Source organism: Protopterus annectens, chromosome 2.part0, assembly GCF_019279795.1.
Source record: "Protopterus annectens isolate FY-2018-M chromosome 2.part0, PAN1.0, whole genome shotgun sequence".
NCBI lineage: Eukaryota > Metazoa > Chordata > Ceratodontiformes > Protopteridae > Protopterus > Protopterus annectens.
Genome location: NC_056728.1, coordinates 391,359,519 through 391,385,063, shown reverse-complemented (window position 1 = coordinate 391,385,063; position 25,545 = coordinate 391,359,519).

Genomic DNA, 25,545 nt, shown 5'->3' with positions numbered 1-25,545 from the left:
GGGGGCATTATAATCAATGACTGGCTAAATGAATGGCTAGGTAATAGTCAGGTCAACTCTTAGAGAGTGTATTGTTAATGTGGCAGCCACTAGGGATACAAACAAGTGTTTCAATAAACACTAAAACTGCTGAGGAATGAATGGATTTCATTGTAGGTACTTTTGCTTTATTTGGCCTAAAATCTCCATCAAAATAGCTAAATTCAATTCTACACAAAATGTTATTTGTTGAGATGTTCTTTAAGATGTAGCTAGATTGGTTACATATTTTTATGACTGCATTAAAAAATATTGGGATGAAATTGGTAAATTTCTCCAAGCCATTTTTACTGATTCATTTGGATTGACAAAATCTCTAATTTTCCTGAATGTTGATGAAACAGTAGTAATGAATAAAAAAGATCAATATCTTTTATGGACTATTTTGGCTGTAGCCAGAAAGTGTATCACAAGGAAATGGAAATCCACTACCTTTCCATGCTTTGAAGACTTTTTGTTCTTACTAAAAGAGACTGCGCAAAAAGAGATAAAAGTCAAGGAAGAAAGAATTTTTCCCAGAAGTTGGACAAATAACCCTTGGAACAAAATACTTTCACTTATTGAAACAACACAAATGGATACAGTCTCCATCATAGGAGATCAAAAAGGCATAGACCAGGATTCACGTAGCCTCCATGTAAGAGTTATAACTCATACACGGAGGCTGCAGTTAAACAGAGTGATGTCAGCATGCTCTGCATATTCATGAGAGCATGCTGAATCACACCTAAGTCTAACATGGTCCGTGTAAGACATGTGGGGGCATATCCGTAGGCTGATCCCTGCAAGCGGACACGCTTCATAAGTGTAAAGGTGTCCAAAGTAGACACCCACAACAGAGTCCATGGAAATGTGAATAAACACAACACAACACATGCCCCTACAGACTATTAAACATAAAACAATCTAAATGAACATGTCATATTTTTTTTAAATTGTAACAATGTTTAACTGTGAATGTGCTCATTTATACTGGCGTATTCAGAGCAAGAAAGCTACAGTTAGCAGTCAATGGGAAAGCATATAAGAACTAAATATGCAAAATAAGCCAGAAGCAATAGCATAGCGTAGAGATGCCGCTGCAGAGCAGGCATTCATGGTTCGAGCCCCCACAACACAACATTTTTTTTATGCAAAAATAAGCAGGAACAAGTCCCTGACACATATATGTACACATAAAACCAGAATATATGTAAAATGTAATGAAATAGCCCATTTATATTGAATAAATGTGAGCTAAGAAATGAATAGAAACTGCCAGATGTGCCCATAGCTGAGCTACAGTTCAACAGAGTGAGTGTATGTGCCCAGATAAGCATTGGTTTAACTGGTGCAAAATGAGTGCCCGTAGCTGAGCAGTGGTTTAATCATGCTAAATATATGTGCCCCTAACTGAGCTGAGCAGAATATGCGGCCGAGCAGCCAAATGAGGCTTAAACCAGCCGTGACTTCATTTGCGCTGAGCTGACTGCGCAAAACAAGCTAACCGACGGGCAACGTTGAGCAAGCCATATCAAAACTGCCTTTACACAGACACACCCCTCAGCATGTCTAGACAGTCATGAAAAATAAAAAGCAGGGCCAGGTTCGAACCCAGGATACTATACACCATAGTCAAGGTACAGAACCACTAAGCCATGACAGCAGTACCTAGAAATGCAATAATAGCTCATATATAGGAATGAATACAAACCACAGCATGACAATGCAGGTTTATCAGTTGATACAATTCCTAAAATGGCCAATCACAGATATGTGGAAAACGGACTATATAAGCCCCATAGGCGGGAATACACAGCATAAACGATTGTAGAACAGACCTGCAGGCAGAATGTCAGGTGTAGGAGGGTAGTCGCCGAAATGCGCAGAGGTGGGGTGTTGAGGAGTCCAGGTACATGGCCTGGCTCCTAGTCCACAAACCATGAGGCCCAACTCATGCAGGGCCAGGTCCCTCTGGGGAGCGACAGGCTGAGGCATGGGACCAGTTGGCTCATGAACTCACCAGTGCCACAGGAATTCCAAGGACAGGTGAGCAGGTCCGTCACCACCATGCGGACCTGAAGAGATGCAAGCAGGACCAACTGAACCTTGATCCAGGGAGGCCCGCAATCACCCAACACCCCACCACTGAGTAAGTAACAATTAATTATGTATGTAGAAAGTTAAACTACCTGAAATTATGGAGATGTGTATTCCAATATTACTTCATTTATATTACAGCTGCAGGTGTCCGTTCTAAGTAACCGGGCAAGAGAGCCTATGCCGATAGGCTGGTGCGGTTGTGCCACCAGGCAGGTCAGTAAACCACTACTAGTAACTGTAAAGATATATAAATGTATGACAGTCAGCAAAAGAGTGCAGTGTAGCCAGGAAGGAATTAAATCTGCAAGTAACAATGTGAAAGTGTATGCAAGTATTGCCTGATTACAACAGTTCCCAGCCTGTAAGTGTAAACTAAACATGAAACTGTCCAACATATATTTTGAAATAAAACTGCCCTGCCTGTAAGAAAATAGTACACAACCTGCAGCAGCATGTAAAGTATAGCTGCAGAAGAGGATGAAATTACATGTGTGAAATATATCTCTGTGGAAATACTGAAACATGACAGAAGTGAGACTGCTGGAAAGAACTGTAATAACTACTGTTAAAACATGTCAATAAAGCCTAGAAGTACCAGTCTGAATAGTAACATGAAAGCAAGTGAAAGAGTGTGAGAAAGTGTCAGGAATCCAGCAATACAGTAGTAATAACCCCTGAATAAACTATACTGCAGTTAGGACAGAATTAAATGCATGTGAGACTCAGAACCAAACAGCAAAATCTGTTCAAAGTGTTGCTGCATGTGGAATGTGTACACCAAAATCTGATATGTTGCTCCCAGTCTGAAATACGCAGATAGGATGATTGTCTGATATACCAAACATCCACACACTTGTCTGCGGCAAGTATATAAAGCAAAAGTAGGATGATGTATCTGAACAAAGCTCGATATGAATGTGTATGAACAGCAAGAAAATGTAGATTGATGTTGCAGTAACAGTCCCATCTGCAAGTTAAGTAGTTAACATATAGGACACTGTAGTTAGAACAGTAGTGTATATACATGTAGCTATTAGAAATGTACAGCATATGTATTTGTATTCAAGGTGTTAATATTACTGTATTTACCCCACCCTCTAACCACCCAAACCCATTCAACGCGAAAATGGTATGTGCAATCACAATTAACACCCCTGGACGCCTGTCCTGTTGGGTCATATATATTTGCATGTCTGTTGATGCATCCGCCTGTTCATACATCCACACCTGATGGCCTGTTGCCCATCAATCAACCCTAAGGCTGTTGGACTGTGTATTACTGTTCAAATTATGCATGTGTTATGCACGCCTGTTCAATGGTGTGAATATCTGGGTGTTTAATGGGAATACTAATGCATGCTGTTACAAGCAACTCCACTGTGAATGGCATTATATGTCACTAACCCAAACTGTCGCGACATAATGCAAAACATAGAACGACAGGGAAGGCGGGTTCCGCGGACCCACCTCTCCCACCTCAGCTGAAAGTGCACATGGCACTAGTGCCGAAGTCCGACCTCCTCCGTGGCCTCTGTGCCACCCAGGCGGGTGGAAGCGCCAGGATGGGGCTCGCCCCCTCTGCAAGTGTGGTCGGAGGAGATCCACCACCACCTCCGTAGTGTCCGGACTGTGGTGCGAGATTCGACTCTGTCCTTGAGCCCCCACGCCAGCTCGAGGCACGGGTGGTGCAACTAACGGGCTTGCCCATTGCCCCGCCTTACACAGCCCCAGCAGCCCCGTCCTGGGCAGTGAAGGGACAGTGGCAACTGTCGCGGGTGGGATATCAGTTCCACTGTTGCCATCTGTGGGCTCATGGCTCTGGATATCCAAACCTCCGGCCCCGGCCATTTGTGTAACCCCCCACGTGTCATACACCGCCTCCCTGTATGCCTTGTTTGTCTTGTCTGTTTACCCACCAGCCTACCTCCCCATCTGAACCAACTGCCTTCACCTGACATACCACTCTACCTGAAAAAAAAGGGCACTCTGTACCCACACAAATATTACGCCCCATACTATGCTGCCCATTCCAAGACACATGTCCACTGACATGGACCCTATCAATTACAATTGGCTGTACAACAAGTATTATTGTTGTCCTGACACCTGTCCTAGGGGTGGAAGGTTTCAAATGTCACACCAAATTACATACATATGCACAGCTGTTACTGCTGAAGAAATGGGCAGCTATGGGCCTTACCTACATCCCTCCTGCACATCCCAAGCTTGTTTCCCTACTGTCTTACCTCCTCTTTGTGACCCTTTTCACCACTTTCTGTCTCCCCATTTTCTTCAAGAAAATAGTGCAGGTGTAAGCCAGAGTAAGTTACCGCTAAGAAGTTGTAAGCTGGTGTGCTGAGCTACATCGCCAGTGCAAGATGTGGGCTACAAGCAAACCACAGCTTAGCCCGTTACAATCAGGCTTAAAAGTGCCTTAGTCATCAGGACAGGTCCTGTACTCAGTTCAATAGAAAAATAAACTCCCACTGTCAGTCCAACCCAGGACCTTGAAACACTAGTCTGTACAACCTACCACTAAGCCATGACTCTCATACAAAGATATTGTGCTAAAATAAATATAACCTGTAAAAGTAGGGATGAATGTAAAGTGAATATAGGATGTGTAGTACACAAAGCATGTAACTGAAAATAAATGTCAAAAACAATGGATATCCATAATAGTAGTGTGTGAAAATAAACAGCCATGCTAGTTGGCAGCCTATAGATAATAAGGTCAGTTAAAGTACATAGATATATGTATGCATATGTACACACATATATATATATATATATATATATATATATATATATATATATATATATAAATATGACTATATATACTTGTAGGAGTCAATGTGCATACACACTTGCTACAGGGAACATGAAAGAGGAATGGAGAAATGTGAATATACAACACAGCCTGAATCAGGAGAGAGATACTAACCTTTACACTCACAGAACACTGTCCACAGCATACCAGCATGGTCCCCACCCACACAATGTGAAAGGGCAACGCCTATCACACATACCCTTTTATAGCAGTGATCTGAAATCACAGTGAGAACTGCAATCAGTACACAACTGGCTGCATGCAATTAGCAAATGCTGGCTCCAATGCAGAGGCCATCACATGGACCTATGCAGATACCTACAAAGCATCCAGTGCTAACACTCCCAACATGCAATAAGTTAATTGCATTGTCTGGCAGACAGAGGGAGGCTGAGAAGTTGAAGAGAGAGAGAGAGAGAGAGAGAGAGAGAGAGAGAGATCACACAAAAAAAACTGTGACCTCTACCTGAAGCTGTCAGCACTGAGAGGAAAGCAGCAGCAAGCAGAAGCTGTGGAACGCAAACCAGCTGCGACAAACAGAGGTAATGCAAGGCAGCAGGTTAACAGTGTGCATACTGTCAACCCTCCAAATGTGTCATAGGTCTGTATCTATAGGTATGTCCATGTGATATGTTGTGTGTATGTAGTTCCAACAAAAGGGGATGACCACATCACATGTCAAGCAGTGATAGGCCAGGATCCTGGCAGCATGTGTCTGTGTGTTGGGCTAGCAATGGCTGTAGTGACTGCTTTGACATGTCAGCCAGGCCCACATGTCAGGATCAGCCCATCCCAAAGGCACACTGGCTGGGAACAAGTGTCTGCAGGTACCTGATGTCACTGCACATGCATCCCCTACTGCATTAACCCATAGCGTAGCAGACCAGGCCCATTATGCATATGATGTGGTAATCCCCAGGGTCAGTTGAGGTGCCCCACTAGTGTTGTGGTACCACCGTCGCTGCATGCCACTGTCCAGGTACATATCCTGTAGCACGGCCCAGATAAACTATCAGTGTTACATGCGGTGGTATGTCCCCTCAGAGTTCTGGTAGCACACATCCAGGGGGACCACGAGGTCACAGGGATGTTGTGTGTTCCGCTCTGCCGAGGGTGGCCCCCACCTGGACATGTGCGATAATAGTGATGTTACATGCATCTGTGATAAATATCCAAAAGGTGAGGGAGAGGGAGGGGGGATATGTGCACCACACATGTCTGCAGGAATGTAGCCAATATGCATGTCAGGTGAATGTTAAGTAGGTGGACTCAACACAGAGCATATCTGAGGCATGTGGTCCGTATGTGTAACATAACTGAAGAAGGCCCCGTGGTCATCCACAGTGTTCTTGTCTATCACCCTCCCAGAGTAGGCTGTGGCTGTTGTTATGATGGATTGTAGCATAGTACCAGTGCTGACCACAGATGCCTACCCTCAATGTGAATGTGCACTGCCCTGCAGTAACCTCCTGCTATTGTTATACAGTCTGCCTCTGTCTGGGGTCCACTGGACAGGATGCCTAATCAAGCAGCATAGGGTCTGGGGACATGTGTGTGTGCGCCACGCGCAATCTGCAGCATGTATGTGGTAACGTATTTGCAAAGGCCAGCAGTGTGGTTTGTGGCTTCCACTGGCACAGTGTGCTGCATGGATAACATCCCAGTCCCAGCAAGTGAATAACTGTCTGACCACATACATATCAATGTAGTCCCCTGTACTGGTGGTGGTGGTGGGATATGTATATCCAGGCCGAGTAACGATGTCTACATCAGAGTAGTGGACGGTGTCCCACATACAGTACCTTGACTGACCCCAGAGTGAGGTTGTGCATGGCACCCGTCAGTGTGTGCTGAACGATGGGGCATGCTACCACGTAGTGTGGGAAATGTGGCAGGTATTGTTGCACAGGTGTTCGCTGAGCACTGATATCTGGCCATGCACCCTGTATCCGTGATACACACATGCAACATATGGGAGTAGTAGTATATCACTACACATGCATATCATGTATAGTATGTGCCATACATTGCTGTCATCGTCCGCTGATATCCTGTCTGTGTTCTCTTCCAGGAGATGGCGGACAGCGAACCCGCCTACTCTGTTGCAGAGGATGAGGAGATCCACCGGAGCCTGGTGCAGGAGTATGACATCCTGTTTTCCCGCACCAGTCAGAACCAGCAGGAGAGGGCCGCACTGTGGCAAGACCTGGTCCGTAGGGTAAATGAAATTGGCACGCATAACAGGACATATGAGCAGGTACGACATCACTGCAGTGATTTAATATGAACTGTCTGGCAGCGTGCAGCAGATATCCACAGGCAACAGGTTGCCACAGGAGGTGGGGTGGCCACACATCCCCCCCTCACCAGACTGGAGGGGCTACTCCTAAGTGTTGTGGCTCCAGCCCCAGAACACCAACAGCAGTACACCTGCATTATGATGGAGGCTGGTTCCACACAGCAGCACGACATGGAGCGTGCAGGTAAATGCCATATGTACACCTGACTGTTCTGTACACTGGAACATATGCAATATCAATGGGACAGATGTGCCCACTAACATTAATCTCATCATTTTTGCAGGTCCCTCCAGGGTTACAGAGAGACAGGCCATCCATGCTGGTGAGTGTGTTTAACATAACCTATAATAGTCCTGATAATGCTAGTAACAGTAGTGTAACACAGTACTGCTGTGTGTATACTGCAGGCGTGCATGTGTGCATGTGTGCAGGTGTCAGTACCCATGTGTGCATGTGTGTCATGTGCCTGTGTCCACATGTGCATGTGTGCCTGTGTCCGCGGTGCATGTGTGCATGTGCATGCCTGTGTCCATGTGTGCATGTGTGCCTGTGTCCACGTGTGCATGTGTGCCTGTGTCCACGCAGGTGCATGTGTGCATGTGTGCCTGTGTCCATGTGTGCATGTGTGCATGTGTCCATGTGTGCATGTGTGCATGTGTGCATGTGGACATGTGTCCATGTGTACACGTGACCATGTGTGAATGTGTGCATGTGTGCATGTGTGCATGTGTGTATGTGCATGTGTCCATGTGCATGTGTCCACGTGTGCATGTGTGCATGTGCGCATGTGCATGTGTGCATGTGTCCATGTGCATGTGTCCACGTGCATGTGTGCATGTGTGCCTGCGTGCATGTGTCCAGGTGTGCATGTGTGTATGAGTGCATCACTGGTAACAATGTCTGGAGAATGTAAACTGTGTTTCCTGTCTTCATCCCACAGGTTCTGGGGCTGCTCTGGTGACCTGCAGCAGGGAACTGAAAACCTGTGCCACGGCTACTGGTGATGATGATATATGTGTAATGGTACAGGAAGGTGTCAGGGTCTGCCATTGGTCAGCCAATTGACAGTACACAGCTGTCAACCCCATCATTGCGCACAGTCATCCTGCCTATACATCCTATGTCACCACTGTCCCTAGGTGATGGACAGGATACAGCGGGCATAGACCAGGGTAATGTGGTAACTGTGGCACATGCGTCCCCACACAGCAGCCATGGGCAGGGTCCTCCAATGGTACCACACAGACAGTTGCCCATGGGTTCACGTGGGAGCATCCGTATGCTCGCCCTGGCCGACGTGCGTGCCCAAAGAGGTCTGTCAATCTCAGCGATGTTTCGGACTGTCATACAGGCTCAGTCACATATGGAAAGGTACACCAGACAGGGTCTGAGGGAGCTCAGAGCATGCCGCACAGCCATGACGGACAGTATGCGTGACATTGCGGATGCTATCCGTAACTTCACCGATGTCATAGACAGACGTTGTGGGGACATATTACAGCAGTTCCACAACCAGATGTCCATGAGCCAGGGCAATGGTGGGAGTCTGCGGTGTCGACATGGCCGTATGCCGGCAGCTGCAGCAGCTGTCAGTTGGTGCGGACAGCAACAGGCTCGCCGCCACGCTACATAGTGCCAGCAGCAGCCCCAGCAATGCTGGGTCTGTGCTGTCATCGGAACGCCCCAGGAGACCACATGCACGTGGCTCTGGACAGTCCCAACAGGGACATGTGTCCAGTCAACACACACCCGCTTCTGATGACAGTACCCTGTCAGGCGTTGTTAATTGATACGGTCCGTAGCACCCTGCCAGGCACAGGTACCGGTCGGTGCACGCAGACACTGATCTGTATGGCCTGCCAGGTGCAGTCTGTGGCTGTCCACAAACCCCTGTATATGGCAGCCATGAGGTGGAACTGTGCGCATACACACATGCGGAATGTTAACACCTAGGGCAACCACATACACGCACACACTGCAGCAACACTGGCCCACCCTGTACTGCTTGCCCTCACCAACACACATACACACACATGTCAATTGGTGGTATCAGTGGCTGACTCAGGCATACCTAATCCACACCCTGTGCATATGATGACACTGTGCCACCTCCTGCAATCTCCAACATCATTGCAGGAACAGGTAAACACGTTGCTGATGCACAGGGTGACTACATAGACGTGTATTAGTAGTATCATGTTGGTGACAGTACAGTGTGCTGCTATGACAGGTGTGTACCCCAGCATGCCTGCTGTAGTAACTGTATGAATGTCCTGAATTGTTATCTGCACCCATAGTACATACCAAAGCATAACGGATGCACATAATTGCATGCCGGTGGTAAGGTTGTCAACAGATAGCCGCATACATGGGTAGCACAGGGAAAGCTAACGCAAGTAGTGATATGCAATGGTGGACATGTACAGTAATGGTGTCAAGATGCCCACAACAACTATGCCATGTGTATGTTCACACATGTAGATATGTGTGCAGTACCAATGTTGTCCAGACCACAAATAAGTATGACATAATATCGGTTCCACCATGGCCATCTGTGCTATGACATTGGGTACATGTTGACAGTGCCTACATATATGCATTGTGAATTACTGCTATTGTTACCCCTTCTTTGTTGTATGATGCAGTACTTCCAGCCCTGTGTACTGTAGCCTTGTTTGCATGCATGTTTGCCTGGGGTTCCCTGAACACTGCTTACACCTGCAATGCAGGGTTACAGTGCTTCTGTAGACTGCTAGTGACATCTGCATAGCGTACCATATGTATGTCAACCTTACAAATGACAGAACGTCACTGTCTGTCCTGTACGCATGTAAGTAGCCTGTGACACATTGCACACGCCTTACCCGCATATACCCACGTGTGCAGTCATATATGTCAGTGCTATGAGACAGAGGCAGTCCACCCACACATACACACCTTCAGTATGTTGTTCCCCATTGGCCCTATGTGTTGGTACACACCATGGCAATCACACTACTAGGGTGGCATGTCCAAAGGTAACCTGTGAATCGCCTCTATGGTCTAGTCATGGTTTATGTGGGTCATGTGTCATTGTCACAGCTGCCACATGTATGCAGTCAGCCATCACCCTTGGCCAGGTATACACAACACATGTGTGGGATGCCACCACACAGCCAATCTGGGGACTGGTCTCTCTCAACCCAGTGATGCCATACCCTGTCAGGTGGCATGTCAGATATACTACGTACAGGACAAACGTCAAACCCAATCCCTGCTGCTACTAATGATAATACCCCTGAAGATGTTCCTGATAGCTTTGACCAGTCCTTTACTGAGACAGTGTAGGCCCTAGCTTGCCATCTACCTCCTAGCTCCCCTGGTCCTGAAAGCAGCACCCCTAGAAATCTACTTGCGTCCAGCTGCCAACCAGTCGCCACTTCACTCCTCCATACCTTGGTTCTAACAGTGAAGCCCACTACACTGTGTGCCGATCAACACCCTGCCAAGTACCTATCAAAACCAGATGATGCTATTGCTTACCCCGTCTCAAAGGTAATCAGAGGTACTATGTTAGAATCGAACTTCACCACCATCTGGGAAATGTCATATGCAATCCCACTTCACACAGGAGGCAGCTCTACTGATGTCTCCACTGATAGGCCAATAGCTATACACTCTCCACATGCAGAGATTATGGTGACTTTCATCATAGACAAGTCATGCACCACCTAGTCCAAACTCTCATTATGGCAGACACTCAGCATGGTGTACGTCCTCATCACAGCAGTCCGTCAGGCCTCCTAGCCTTTACTAACACCATAAGCCATACTTGCAACATCAATGATGTATCCACAGCCCTCTTTTTGGATAACTCAAAGGCATACGATATGGTTGATCACCAACTTGGGACTCCACACCCTACACAGACTGTCTAGATACTGGAGCCTTCCAATGGTGTCAATCCTACCTGCATGGTCAACAGCAGGCCGGCCTCTGGCAGACCAAACCCTCTAACCTGCCTCTACCTAACACCCACAGAGTAACACAAGGCTCTATGCTAAGGACCTTGCTGTCCTCCATCGTCATTAACGACCATTATACTGTCATCCCAAAGGCCAGCTGTATCCAATATGCTGTATACTCTACTCTGATCTGCTCAGCCACATCTCCAGTAGAGTTATGTTCAGCTACCCAGACCACCTGTAATACAATAGCGAACTGGCTTTCTGAACATCGTCTGATCCTAAATCCCAATCAAACTGAACTGCTGTTATTCCACAAACACATAGGTCTACCATGTTCACTGTTACCATAACATCAACTGATGGCACAATAATCTACCCTGACCCATCACAACAATTATTAGGTGTCATCATAGACACAACCTCATATGTGACATACATGTTAACCAGATTAGCCAAGCCATCAATAGAAAGCTAGGGTCACTGTACAGAATTAAAGCCTTCCTAGCCCCTCCAGCTAAAGGTGCCATAGCTCGCTCACACCTTGTTGCAGCCCTTCTGTATGCATCCCCCTACTCACATATGAACAAGACTGTCCTTAACAAGCACTGGATTTGCTACATCCACATTGCCAGGTTTGCCACTGGCCGCTGTTAGACACATCATTGCATCAATCTAAATCAGCTTGGTTGGCTATCAATACCCAGCCTAATACAGTATAACCAACTGATTATGGCCTATAAAATCCTGTATAGTCCAGACAATACTCCTGCACTTAAATTACAATCACCCCTATAACAACCCTAGACTGCTTGATCCTCTAACATTGTACTACGAACTAGCGAGTCTATTAACACAGCTGGTGATTCTCTTTGGCAAATCCTGCACGAGATCCTGGAACCCACTTCCAGCTGATATTACCCTAATGTCCACCTTAGGTCATTTAACAGTAGACCCAAACAACATTTGTCATGTAACTGGCTATGTCAGTGTATCAGGCCTGGCTAACTCGGATGTGTAACCTGTGTGAACCACTGTACTGTGTAAATGCAATTTAATCCTGGCTTGTGCTCAGGTCTAACATTAACCTGTGGAACATGTTGACCTGCTTACTTATGTAATCTCTGTAAATAATCTGTTTGTACTATGTCATGCTAGTATTCTGTAATGCTGTATCTGCTACCCTCGCTTGTCTCCACGGCCTACCCTGGAATGGACATGCATCCAGTTGGGCTATCCCTGTCAACATATGTAGGAAGAATAAATAAAGCAATACATGATATTACAGTGACGACAATACCAGTCAGACATTGACACACACTGACAGCATGCTGAACACACTGGGGCATACGTGGGGACTCAGACTAGCAGCCTGCCTGTGCATCACACACCTCCAAGCTGGCACACAGGCATATGTTCCGGCCAGAACAGAGCACATGCCACACATGGCACGACATCCCTGTGCCACACACCCACAGCCTGTAGGGCTACACAACACACCTGCTACAGACGCGTGTCAGGTACCTGTCATGTGTGCTGCACTGTTGTCCCGCTCAACAGGCTGTATCTGGTGAAGGGCACGGTGATATGACACAGGGGCACTATGGTCCACCACAGCACACATGCATACAGGTCAGACAGAGGCATGGACAGATATGACTCACTCATTGACCATGCCAGTGTGGCTGCCTGGGACATACCTCCCTGGATTACATGCTAGGGAACATAGAATGGATCTCTCAGCATGTGGCACAGGCCAGTATGAGCCTGATGTTGGTTGCCAACATACTCTCCCCAGGTATTCTACCACTATATGTGGGAAGGCTGTTGTATGTCTACATTATGCTCAGTCTCCACTGTCATTCATAGGGTATCAACTGGCTGTCAACGTCTGCTTACATGCTAGGGAAGCCACATTGATGTTCATGGGTCATCTTGCACGTGACACACATTGCCCGATGTATACTGGCATGGCTCCTTGGTACACACATACTGCCTTATGCTGCAGGACATGGTTTACATAGTGACCTCCGTGGGTATCACACAGGTTAGGACACTAACAGTGCTGCTACACAACTACAGCAGTGTACACCGGAGGATGCATGCACCGGACACTGCTCTCAGCACGGTGAACTGCAGTGTCTGTGCAGTACCAGATGCATGATTCATGCCTCACAGGTGTTACCCATCACTGACAGGTTATGCCCCTACCATGCCTGTCGCCCCCTACACATGTAACACACATGGATAGGGGTGTGGTATCCCAAGTTAGCACAGATACACACACCTCCAGGTTGTTGGCACAGCACAAACCATCAGGGCCTACTCAGGTGCAGCTGACAGTGTGTCGGACTGCCATCTGGTTCATAGCATGGCACACACAACACTCACATACACAGGAAGACCACCTATCCTCCATAACAACACGGGCAATATGACAGTCCCATGAACTGTGTTTATAAGGCCATACTGCATCCAGCCGAACATTGTGTGTGAGCATTACTGTAGCTACAACACTCTAGCTGAAGAGTTCACAGCATGTGGTCACCGACATGCAGTGGAATGACATGTTACCACTACCACAATAGGTGGGAACATACAGCACCTGTACATTGACTACATGTACACTATATGGGCCAGATCAGATGTGTATCCCCTGCTGTAGGTCTTTCACCATAGACACCCACACTGTATAGGGACATACCACGTGTGGACCCTGCACACTAGGACACACACTCATATTGGTATACATTGCTATTACCATTTATCCACACAAAGCATGTGTCAAACATTTTAACTACTGCAGGTCACAGGTATTTCTGTGTATGTGTCACACACATACATCATGTGTGCAATGCTATTGCTGGGTTAGGCGATGGCATGCATTGGTATGTACAAACACCCGCGCAAGGTCATACTGTGTGACACAACCACACGTGATAGTTGTGGGTTACCCAAACATGCCTATCTGTACTCTGACGATGGTAATAGACACAGTAGCAGAGCACACTATTGGCATTACTAGCCAACCAGCCCTGTCTGGCTGTGCTGATAGTGTGGTGACATCCCCTGTGTTTACTGGTGGGGTATGCAGCATCTGGTGTATAGTAGTATTTGCCAAAAGGATCTGTTCCCTCACACTTGCATTTACACACACCCTACCCCCACACACACATGCAAACTTGCCATATGCAGGATTCATTCCCTACCTACCTATGTCATGACACGTGAGAGTGACGATTAGCAAAGCGCACTGTTCGGTTTACTAGATAGTTCCTCATCTCTGGCTATACTTAGAGGGTGCTGACAACATCAGTACTTTGAAAGGGTAATGTGCATCAGGTAGTGTGATCTCCTGGTTGCCAAAACTAACATGTTTTTCAGACGGACATGCACACACACAAACTCCCCACATCCAAACACACACACATGCCATTTACAGGTTTCAAATTCCTACCTAACTACATTACGATACTCGGGAGAGACGCATTAGCAGAGTGCGCTATTCACATTACTGGGAGGCTTCCCTTCCCCTGCTGTACTATAGGTGCTGACATCATCTGTGTTAAGAAAGGGGCATCTGCATCCTGTAGTGTGTTCTCCCAGTTGGCAAAAGGAACATTTTCCTCATACATATCTGCACACACACAATAACCCCCCCCTTTACAGGTTTCAAATTCCTACCTAACTACATTACGATACTCGGGAGAGACGCATTAGCAGAGTGCGCTATTCACATTACTGGGAGGCTTCCCTTCCCCTGCTGTACTTATAGGGTGCTGACATCATCTGTGTTAAGAAAGGGGCATCTGCATCCTGTAGTGTGTTCTCCCAGTTGGCAAAAGGAACATTTTCCTCATACATATCTGCACACACACAATAACCCCACATCCAAACACACACACATGCCATTTATAGGTTTCAAATTCCTACCTAACTACATTACGATACTCGAGAGACGATTAGCAGAGTGCGCTATTCACATTACTGGGAGGCTTCCGTTCCCCTGCTGTACTTATAGGGTGCTGACATCATCTGTGTTAAGAAGGCATCTGCATCCTGTAGTGTGTTCTCCCAGTTGGCAAAAGGAACATTTTCCTCATACATATCTGCACACACACAGTAACCCCACATCCAAACACACACACATGCCATTTATAGGTTTCAAATTCCTACCTAACTACATTACGATACTCGGGAGAGACGCATTAGCAGAGTGCGCTATTCACATTACTGGGAGGCTTCCCTTCCCCTGCTGTACTTATAGGGTGCTGACATCATCTGTGTTAAGAAAGGGGCATCTGCATCCTGTAGTGTGTTCTCCCAGTTGGCAAAAGGAACATTTTCCTCATACATATCTGCACACACACAATAACCCCACATCCAAACACACACACATGCCATTTATAGGTTTCAAATTCCTACCTAACTACATTACGATACTCGGGAGAGACGCATTAGCAGAGTGCGCTATTCACATTACTGGGAGGCTTCCTTCCCTGCTGTACTTATAGGGTGCTGACATCATCTGTGTTAAGAAAGGCATCTGCATCCTGTAGTGTGTTCTCCCAGTTGGCAAAAGGAACATTTTCCTCATACATATCTGCACACACACAATAACCCCACATCCAAACACACACACATGCCATTTATAGGTTTCAAATTCCTACCTAACTACATTACGATACTGAGAGACGATTAGCAGAGTGCTATTCACATTACTGGGAGGCTTCCTTCCCCTGCTGTACTTATAGGGTGCTGACATCATCTGTGTTAAGAAAGGGGCATCTGCATCCTGTAGTGTGTTCTCCCAGTTGGCAAAAGGAACATTTTCCTCATACATATCTGCACACACACAATAACCAGTGCACTATTCACATTACTGGGAGGCTTCCCTTCCCCTGCTGTACTTATAGGGTGCTGACATCATCTGTGTTAAGAAAGGAGCATCTGCATCCTGTAGTGTGTTCTCCCAGTTGGCAAAAGGAACATTTTCCTCATACATATCTGCACACACACAATAACCCCACATCCAAACACACACACATGCCATTTATAGGTTTCAAATTCCTACCTAACTACATTACGATACTCGGGAGAGACGCATTAGCAGAGTGCGCTATTCACATTACTGGGAGGCTTCCCTTCCCCTGCTGTACTTATAGGGTGCTGACATCATCTGTGTTAAGAAAGGGGCATCTGCATCCTGTAGTGTGTTCTCCCAGTTGGCAAAAGGAACATTTTCCTCATACATATCTGCACACACACAATAACCCCACATCCAAACACACACACATGCCATTTATAGGTTTCAAATTCCTACCTAACTACATTACGATACTCGGGAGAGACGCATTAGCAGAGTGCGTTATTCACATTACTGGGAGGCTTCCCTTCCCCTGCTGTACTTATAGGGTGCTGACATCATCTGTGTTAAGAAAGGGGCATCTGCATCCTGTAGTGTGTTCTCCCAGTTGGCAAAAGGAACATTTTCCTCATACATATCTGCACACACACAAACCCCACATCCAAAACACACACACATGCCATTTACAGGTTTCAAATTCCTACCTAACTACATTACGATACTCGGGAGAGACGCATTAGCAGAGTGCGCTATTCACATTACTGGGAGGCTTCCCTTCCCCTGCTGTACTTATAGGGTGCTGACATCATCTGTGTTAAGAAAGGGGCATCTGCATCCTGTAGTGTGTTCTCCCAGTTGGCAAAAGGAACATTTTCCTCATACATATCTGCACACACACAATAACCCCACATCCAAACACACACATGCCATTTATAGGTTTCAAATTCCTTCCTAACTACATTACGATACTCGGGAGAGACGCATTAGCAGAGTGCGCTATTCACATTACTGGGAGGCTTCCTTCCCTGCTGTACTTATAGGGTGCTGACATCATCTGTGTTAAGAAAGGGGCATCTGCATCCTGTAGTGTGTTCTCCCAGTTGGCAAAAGGAACATTTTCCTCATACATATCTGCACACACACAATAACCCCACATCCAAACACACACATGCCATTTATAGGTTTCAAATTCCTTCCTAACTACATTACGATACTCGGGAGAGACGCATTAGCAGAGTGCGCTTATTCACATTACTGGGAGGCTTCCTTCCCTGCTGTACTTATAGGGTGCTGACATCATCTGTGTTAAGAAAGGCATCTGCATCCTGTAGTGTGTTCTCCCAGTTGGCAAAAGGAACATTTTCCTCATACATATCTGCACACACACAATAACCCCACATCCAAACACACACACATGCCATTTATAGGTTTCAAATTCCTACCTAACATTACTACATTACCACTGGGAGAGATGCATTAGCAGAGTGCGCTATTCACATTACTGGGAGGCTTCCCTTCCCCTGCTGTACTTATAGGGTGCTGACATCATCTGTGTTAAGAAAGGGGCATCTGCATCCTGTAGTGTGTTCTCCCAGTTGGCAAAAGGAACATTTTCCTCATACATATCTGCACACACACAATAACCCCTCCCCCCCTATTCACATTACTGGGAGGCTTCCCTTCCCCTGCTGTACTTATAGGGTGCTGACATCATCTGTGTTAAGAAAGGGGCATCTGCATCCTGTAGTGTGTTCTCCCAGTTGGCAAAAGGAACATTTTTCTCATACATATCTGCACACATACAATAACCCCTCCCCCACCCCCATCCAAACACACACACTTGGCATCTGCAGGATTCAAACCACTACCTAACTATGTTATGATACATGAGACGGATGCATTAGCAGAGCACGCTATTCGCATTATTGGGAGGCTTCCTTTCTCCTGCTGTACTTATAGGATGCTGACATCATCTGTGTTAAGAAAGGGGCGTGTGCATCCTGTAGTGTGTTCTCCCAGTTGGCTAAAGGAACATTTCCCTCTCACAGCCTTTCACACACACAAACCCCACTCACCCACACACATACACACATACACACACACACTGAGCATTTGCAGGATTCGACCCCCTACCTAACTATATTATGACACTTGAGGGTGACGCATTAGCAGAGCGCACTATCCGAATTACTGAGCATCTGTTCTACACCTGTAGTATTTCTAGGGTGCTGACATCTTCATTTCCACAGAGGTTTGTGGTTGTCTTACTACCTGTCAGGTGGGGGATAGCATGTATATGCATATGCAGCCACCTACATCAGGGTCAGATGTGCACATCGCACTGGCAGGTTATGTTCTATACCATGCTTTGGGACCACAGGACCTGTAACACACAACACTACCAGTCCAGCACACCACACCCACATCCAGGACACACACCTAGCTTCCCTGGGAACAGTGCCAGGATATGCAGGTATTCACATACACCATTCCAGTTGTTAACATCAGGTACAGACATATTGTGTGTGGGAACTACTCAGGCCTCTACCTCTTTACCCTACCGCCACTACAATTTATGGGTCCATGTGCCATGGCAGAACCACACACCACAGCCACATGGTTTAATACATATTGCACATGTCCATCTGCAATGTGGGTACCCACTGTTCCACACCAGAGGTAGACCACCATTGTTGATACCTGCCCATGTCCACCTTTCCCTGGACATCCATATCCTATCTCCACCCCCAGGCAAGGTTGTCACTGCACACAGACTGTGTTTAGCACAAGCAGACTCTACACTTGTGTAGACTGGGGTGGATGACTTCAGAGGACCCATGCTGGAGGACTATACAGGCCACGCAGCATATTCCTTGACACTTGCATCCTATGAACATGTGTACAGTTTGCATTGGTCATTCAGATATTGGCAAAGGCTCTTGCTACACCCATTGTGCCTATGTTAGGCAGGGCTCGAATGACAAACCCACCTTCATAGGTATCACAAGGGATACGAAACTAAGAGCAATGCTACCCAACGCCAGATATCTAAATCTCCAGATGCACACAAAACACTCCTTGGCATGGAAAACATCGATATCTGTGCAGTTACAGATGCCTGGTTCAGGGCTACTGAGAGCACACCAGCACTACAGGTTTAACCCGTTGATTTCTTTGAAACAGTCACCAAGGCCATTGACAGGGGAAGGTGGTTCACACAGCCTACCTGGACCTTGCAGAAGCCGTCAACAATACCCCACTTGGCCATTCTAGAGAAGGTCACCAGCTTAAATATAAGGCCCTATGTCACTAGATGGATTGCACAGTGGCTCAAGGACAGATACCACATAGTTAGCATTGCTGGAGCCATGCCAGACCCCACAACAGTTACGGGTTGTGTCCCACAAGGCTTAGTCCTGGGACCCTCTTGTTGGGTATATTTTATTGGAGGTACAGGCCAACACGGACGGACTGCGGCTGTCCAAATATGCAGATGACTGCAAACAGGCCACCATAATCGCCTCTTCAGCGGACACAAGCATCTTCCAAAGGGGCATCATAGCAACAGACATCTTGTGCCAGAGCCATGGCCTTCTACTGAACAGTGTTTAGAAAGGGGAATGTGCCTCCTGTAGTCTGTTCACATAGTTGACAAGAGGGACATTGTCCTCACACACACTACCCCCCTCAGACAATCACACACACTTGCCATTCACAGGATTCAAACTCCTATTTAACTATGTTCTGACACTTGAGACAGACGCATTAGCAGAGCGCGCAATTCGCATTACTGAGAGGTTTCTTTTCTCATGCTGTACTTATTGGGTGCTGACACCATCGGTGTTTAGAAAGGGAATGTGCATCCTGTAGTGTGTTTTCCTATTTGCCAAAAGGGACATTTCCCTCACACACACACACAAACCCCCCTCAGACAAACACACACACTTGCCATTCACAGGGTTCAAACCCCTACCTAACTATGTTATGACACTTGAGACAGATGCATTAGCAGAGTGCACTATTTGCATTTATGGGAGGTTTTTTTTCTCATGCTTTACTTATTGGGTGCTGCACCATCGGTGTTTAGAAAGGGAATGTGCATCCTGTAGTGTGTTTTCCTATTTGCCAAAAGGGACATTTCCCTCACACACACAAACCCCCCTCAGACAAACACACACACTTGCCATTCACAGAATTCAAACCCCTACCTAACTATGTTATGACACTTGAGACAGACGAATTAGCAGAGTGCACTATTCTCATTACTGGGAGGTTGCTTTTCTCATGCTGTACTTATTGGGTGCCGACATCATTGGTGTTTAGAAAGGGAATGTGCATCCTGTAGTGTGTTTTCCAATTTGCCAAAAGGGACATTTTCCTCACACACACAAACCCCCCTCAGACAAACACACACACTTGCCATTCATAGGATTCAAACCCCTACCTAACTATGTTATGACACTTGAGACACACGCATTAGCGGAGCGCGCTATTCGCATTACTGGGAGGTTTCTTTTCTCGTGCTGTACTTATTGGGTGCTGACATCATTGGTGTTTAGAAAGGGAATGTGCATCCTGTAGTGTGTTTTCCAATTTGCCAAAAGGGACATTTCCCTCTCACACACAAATCCTCCTCAGATAAACAGACACACTTGCCATTCACAGGATTCAAACCCCTACTTAACTATGTTATGACACTTGAGACAGACACATTAGCAGAGCATGCTATTTGCATTACTGGGAGGTTTATTTTCTCCTGCTGTACTTATTGGGTGCTGACATCATTGGTGTTTAGAAAGGGAATGTGCATCCTGTAGTGTGTTTTCCTATTTTCCAAAAGGGACAATCCTTTCCCACAGATTTACACACACACCAACCCCACTTACACACACACTGAGCATTTGCAGGATTTGAAACCCCTACCTAACCATGTTATGGCACTTAAGACGGACGCATTAGCAGAGCGCGCTATTCGGATTACTGAAAAGCTTCTTTTCTCCTGCTGTACTTATTGGGTGCTGACATCATTGGTGTTTAGAAAGGGAATGTGCATCCCATAGTGTGTTTTCCTATTTGCCAAAAGGGACATTTCTCTCCCACAGACTTACACACACACCAACCCCACTCACACACTGAGCATTTGCAGGATTTGACACCCCTACTTAACTATGTTATGACACTTGAGATGGACGCATTAGCAGAATACGCTATTCGGATTACTGGGGAGTTGCTTTTCTCCTGCTGTACTTAGAGGGTGCTGACATCATCTGTGTTTAGAAAGGGGAATGTGCATCCTGTGGGGAGGCAGACACCAAGCACACTCTGGCTAAGCTGTCATTCCCTAGGGCACACAGCCTAGTGTTGACCCTACACCCATATGTTTAATTGTGAAATGCACATTATTTGTTGCTGATAGACTGTTTGCACATCTTTATTGCCATAGCATTCCCTGCTTGTATGAACAACTTGTGCATCTGTGGAAGATGTTTGCATCAGGAGGATCCACTATATCTGTCTCTGTAGTCATTTAGCTGTGTGCACTGGGCAGACTGCTATAATGTGGTTGGTTCCTGGAATACAACATAACAATACCAGCTATGTGTGTCCAACTGCTACACCGAGATTTGGCCTAAGTGTGTGAGCATGCCCAGTTCAGCCTTCCCATGGCATGTTGTCAATGTGTGTGAGCATGCCCAGTGTGAGCATTCCATATGTTGGACTCTGCAGCCCACCACATTTGTGGATGAGTGTGAACTTCAACAACTATCACCCGTTTATGGTTGTGTGTTGTGTGTCAGGTTGTGTAATTACGGTACAACTGCTTTGTGTGTGAACACAACAGGGTTATACTGTGCCTGCAGTGTTTGCATGGGATACTTTGCATACAGTTGTCAACATCCTTTCACACTGACCTAACACTGTAGTACTGTATAGTGTACTGGTAGTACTTTGACTGTGGTGGGCAGTATCCTAGGCTTTACTGCTATCACTGCTTTACATTTCGATAGTGGGCACAACAGCCTGGTTACGGGCCAGTTGTGTACATCTGACCATGTTGCATTCTGTTCAGATATGAACTACTTAAACCAGGCTTGTCCAACATTGGTAGTGTATTCCACAACATAGGTGTACATTTGCAAACACTAGCATGTGCCCTAGTCCATGTGTAATGCTATTTGGAGAGTATGTTTGTCCTTCCAACACACATTGTAATGGAGTTTGCCATGACATATGTCATGGTTAGTATACTGTGCCTCTGTCTACCTGTGACATGACAGTGGTACCCAGGATAAATCTACCATCTCCCATCCACTCATCAGGGTTCCTATTGAGGAAGATTGATATGTGACTCTATGGGTAGCCTGTGCTGGGGGTGGCTTCTGTGTTATGGAGCACACAGTACAGCTTGTCCTATGTAAGTCAGTGCTGGGGTTCAGGTCTCTAATGTGCATGGCTCACTGCCATTCAGATTGTACAAGGTGCAGCATGTTCATTGATGCCAGCGACACAGGCAACACATGGCATCTGTGCAAGCTCTTTGATACTCCTGATGAGGTACTGTTGGGGACTTTACAGTTGATGGAGGTGTCTGCTGAGGTACATCCCACAGGGGCTATTGTAGTCAATTGTACCACTGATGAAGGATGACTGCAGAGCCACAATGACCTCCCCTTATCTGACAGCCTTTGTGAGTAGGTGGGTATATGGTATGTTCCTGTAAACACTATAGCACATGTTTGCCCAATGCAGGATATCTATCACCTTGTGTCCCCAGGTCTCTCATTACATGTTAACTACATAATGGGTTCACACCTATGTGGTAATTGGTGGGCACTTACTGTATATCCACTGGGGTTGACTATACATGTTTCTGCACTTAGCTTGCTGACATGGCTATGGCACCAGTTGTCTGTTTCTATGTGGCCCTTTTGTGGGATGCTTGTGTCAGCTGGTGGATCATATGTGGTGAGCAGTTTGTAGTCCTCTGCAGACATGTTGACACAGTCCTTCCATGTTTGCCTGTACCTATGGGACATATATACCAGACGAGGGTGTTCCCAGGACAAAGCCTTGTGGAATGCCAGTTATATCTGGTTTGTAGTCTGACATGGCTGCAGCATGTCTGACCATGTCTGTTCTGTCCTTGGTCTGGTTTGCAACCCCTCTACTGACATGTGGGTTTATATTTAAGCTGGTGAGCCTATCTATAATGAACACATAGGGTATTGTATAGAAGCCTTTGCAAGGTCCAGATACACTGTGTGGAGCACATTGCCCTCATCAATGACCTTAATGGCTGTTTCAATTGAGTCAAACATGGTTAGGGGCTGGATCTGCACTTGGGAAGGCCACACTGGGTTGGGTCCGGTGTCAGTAGATCCCCAATATCTTTATGTCTGTGGTACATGCTGATCCTTTCCATAGCTGTGCAAACCGAGCTTCTCAGGATTCTGGGGTAGTAGTGTTCAGTATCCATTCAAGCAACACCTTTGTTGAGAAGGACCACTGTTGTTGTACACTGCTCTTTGGGCACATATTCTGTGGTAAGGCTGACATTGAGCAGTAGTGTGGTTTGGCATTCCATTCATCTTGGAGTCCATGTTGCACTAAGCCCAGGACAACATCTCATACCATTGCTGCTGTGTGTTTTGCTTTGTAGATGTTGGCTGTTACCTCAGCATCTGCAATGTCAGGGGGCCAGCAGTCTTCTGGGATAGATATTCTGCAATGGGGGGGGGGGGGTTGCACTGCACCTGTCAGGATGTATGTGGGCAATATGTGTGTGTGTTTATGATATTTGTGTGATTCAGGGCATATCTGTGAATTCCCAACATGGTTCCTACCTTCAGTTGTGAAAGCCTTGGGATTATCCTTAACATCCTGTACAATTTGTATCTTCAGAGGTTCATAGGGTCATACTAGGCTATCCACCCTGGGCATTTGTTGGCCTAGCCAGAGTGTGTGTGGCTTTTGACACCCCTTGCTATGTGCATATTATGGCCATTTATGTTTTGCTTGGCTGTGCCTCTGTCTGGAAATGACACAGTGAAGACCCCCAGTGTAACTCTACAATCATCCATCCACTTGGCAAGATTCCTGTTGAAGAGTGTCAGTGAGGGGCTCTGCCTAACATGGAATGGGATTCTGGTCCAGGGTGTGGGGAGCCTCTGGATTATGTATCTGTCCCACCAGCACATCCTATTTCATTATTTGTTGAGGTTGACATCTCTCCCTCTCACAGCTCCGATGGATTTGTGTTTTCTGGGGTGGAGCATGTCCATTACTCCTGTGTTGGGCATGGCCTCCTACAACAGGCATGCAATGCCTCTGTGTAGGCAGTATGTGACTGGATTCAGCTGGGGTGTCTACAGCCAGGCAGCATATGACATGTGTTTGTGACCCTTTATCCTCTTGGTGAGGTACCTTTGAGGTCTTTCTAACTGCTGCAGGTGTCAGGTAAGGTACATCCCATATGAGGCATTGTACTGGATTATGGGTGTGATTGGGGAAAAGTATGGGGGCACAATGACCTCTGTTGCCGTAGATGTGACTCCTTTCCTGCTACAGTGTCAAATGTAGACAGTCTTCCTAGCCACATTGGCAATGTGGGTGTTACATAACAGGTTACTGTCCACTTGTGTCCCAAGGTCCCTGGTTACTCTTTCTATACATACTGGTTTACCACCTATGTGGTAATTAGTGGTACCTTGTTTGTTATTTGGTGGGACATTCATACTGCCCATTGTCTTCAGGACAGCTGGGTGGGGTTATTGTGTGTGAGAGTGCGGTCTGTAGCATGCTACAGACTGCACAGCAGTCTTGCCTACAGTTAGTTGCACATGTGTGAACTCCAATGCCTTGTGCATTGTCAGTTACCTGGACGTATGGGTGTCTGTGCTGACTACAGATACTCACCCTCCTTTTATGTTTCGTTCCAGGTTTTGGGGCCATGACACATGATACATGGTATAACCTGGTAGTACTGGTGTGCTGTCAGGAGGCTTGCAGCAGGTTTCTGTCACTGCACAGACATCGATGTTCTCCATTCTGGGATGGCCTCGAGCTTGCATATTGGGGTGTACACATCTGGCATTGGTCAGCATTTCCCTTATGTTTCTTCCCACTTATGTTTTCTAGGGTGGTGGGTCAGTCTTTTCAGCCTTGCCTACAAAAGGCTCTATGGAGGTGGCAAAGGCCTTATCCAATATTCAGACGCCAGGGTAACAGGTGCAGGCCATCCCAAGGACAGCTGCGGCTTGTCAAGCATGACATCCCAAGCGGACAGACATTGCATCCCCTTGGAATAACACCAGTAAGTGTGCCACTTGCTATGACTGATCATTCCATGTTTGTACTGTGGCATTACTCTTGGTAAGGGTAGGATGCTGCGAACGGTGAGTGTCATACTGGCCTGGACTACATATTCAGATAGCTCATCTATGTCTCTTTGCATGTAGTCTAGGGCGGTACATCTCAGGTCAT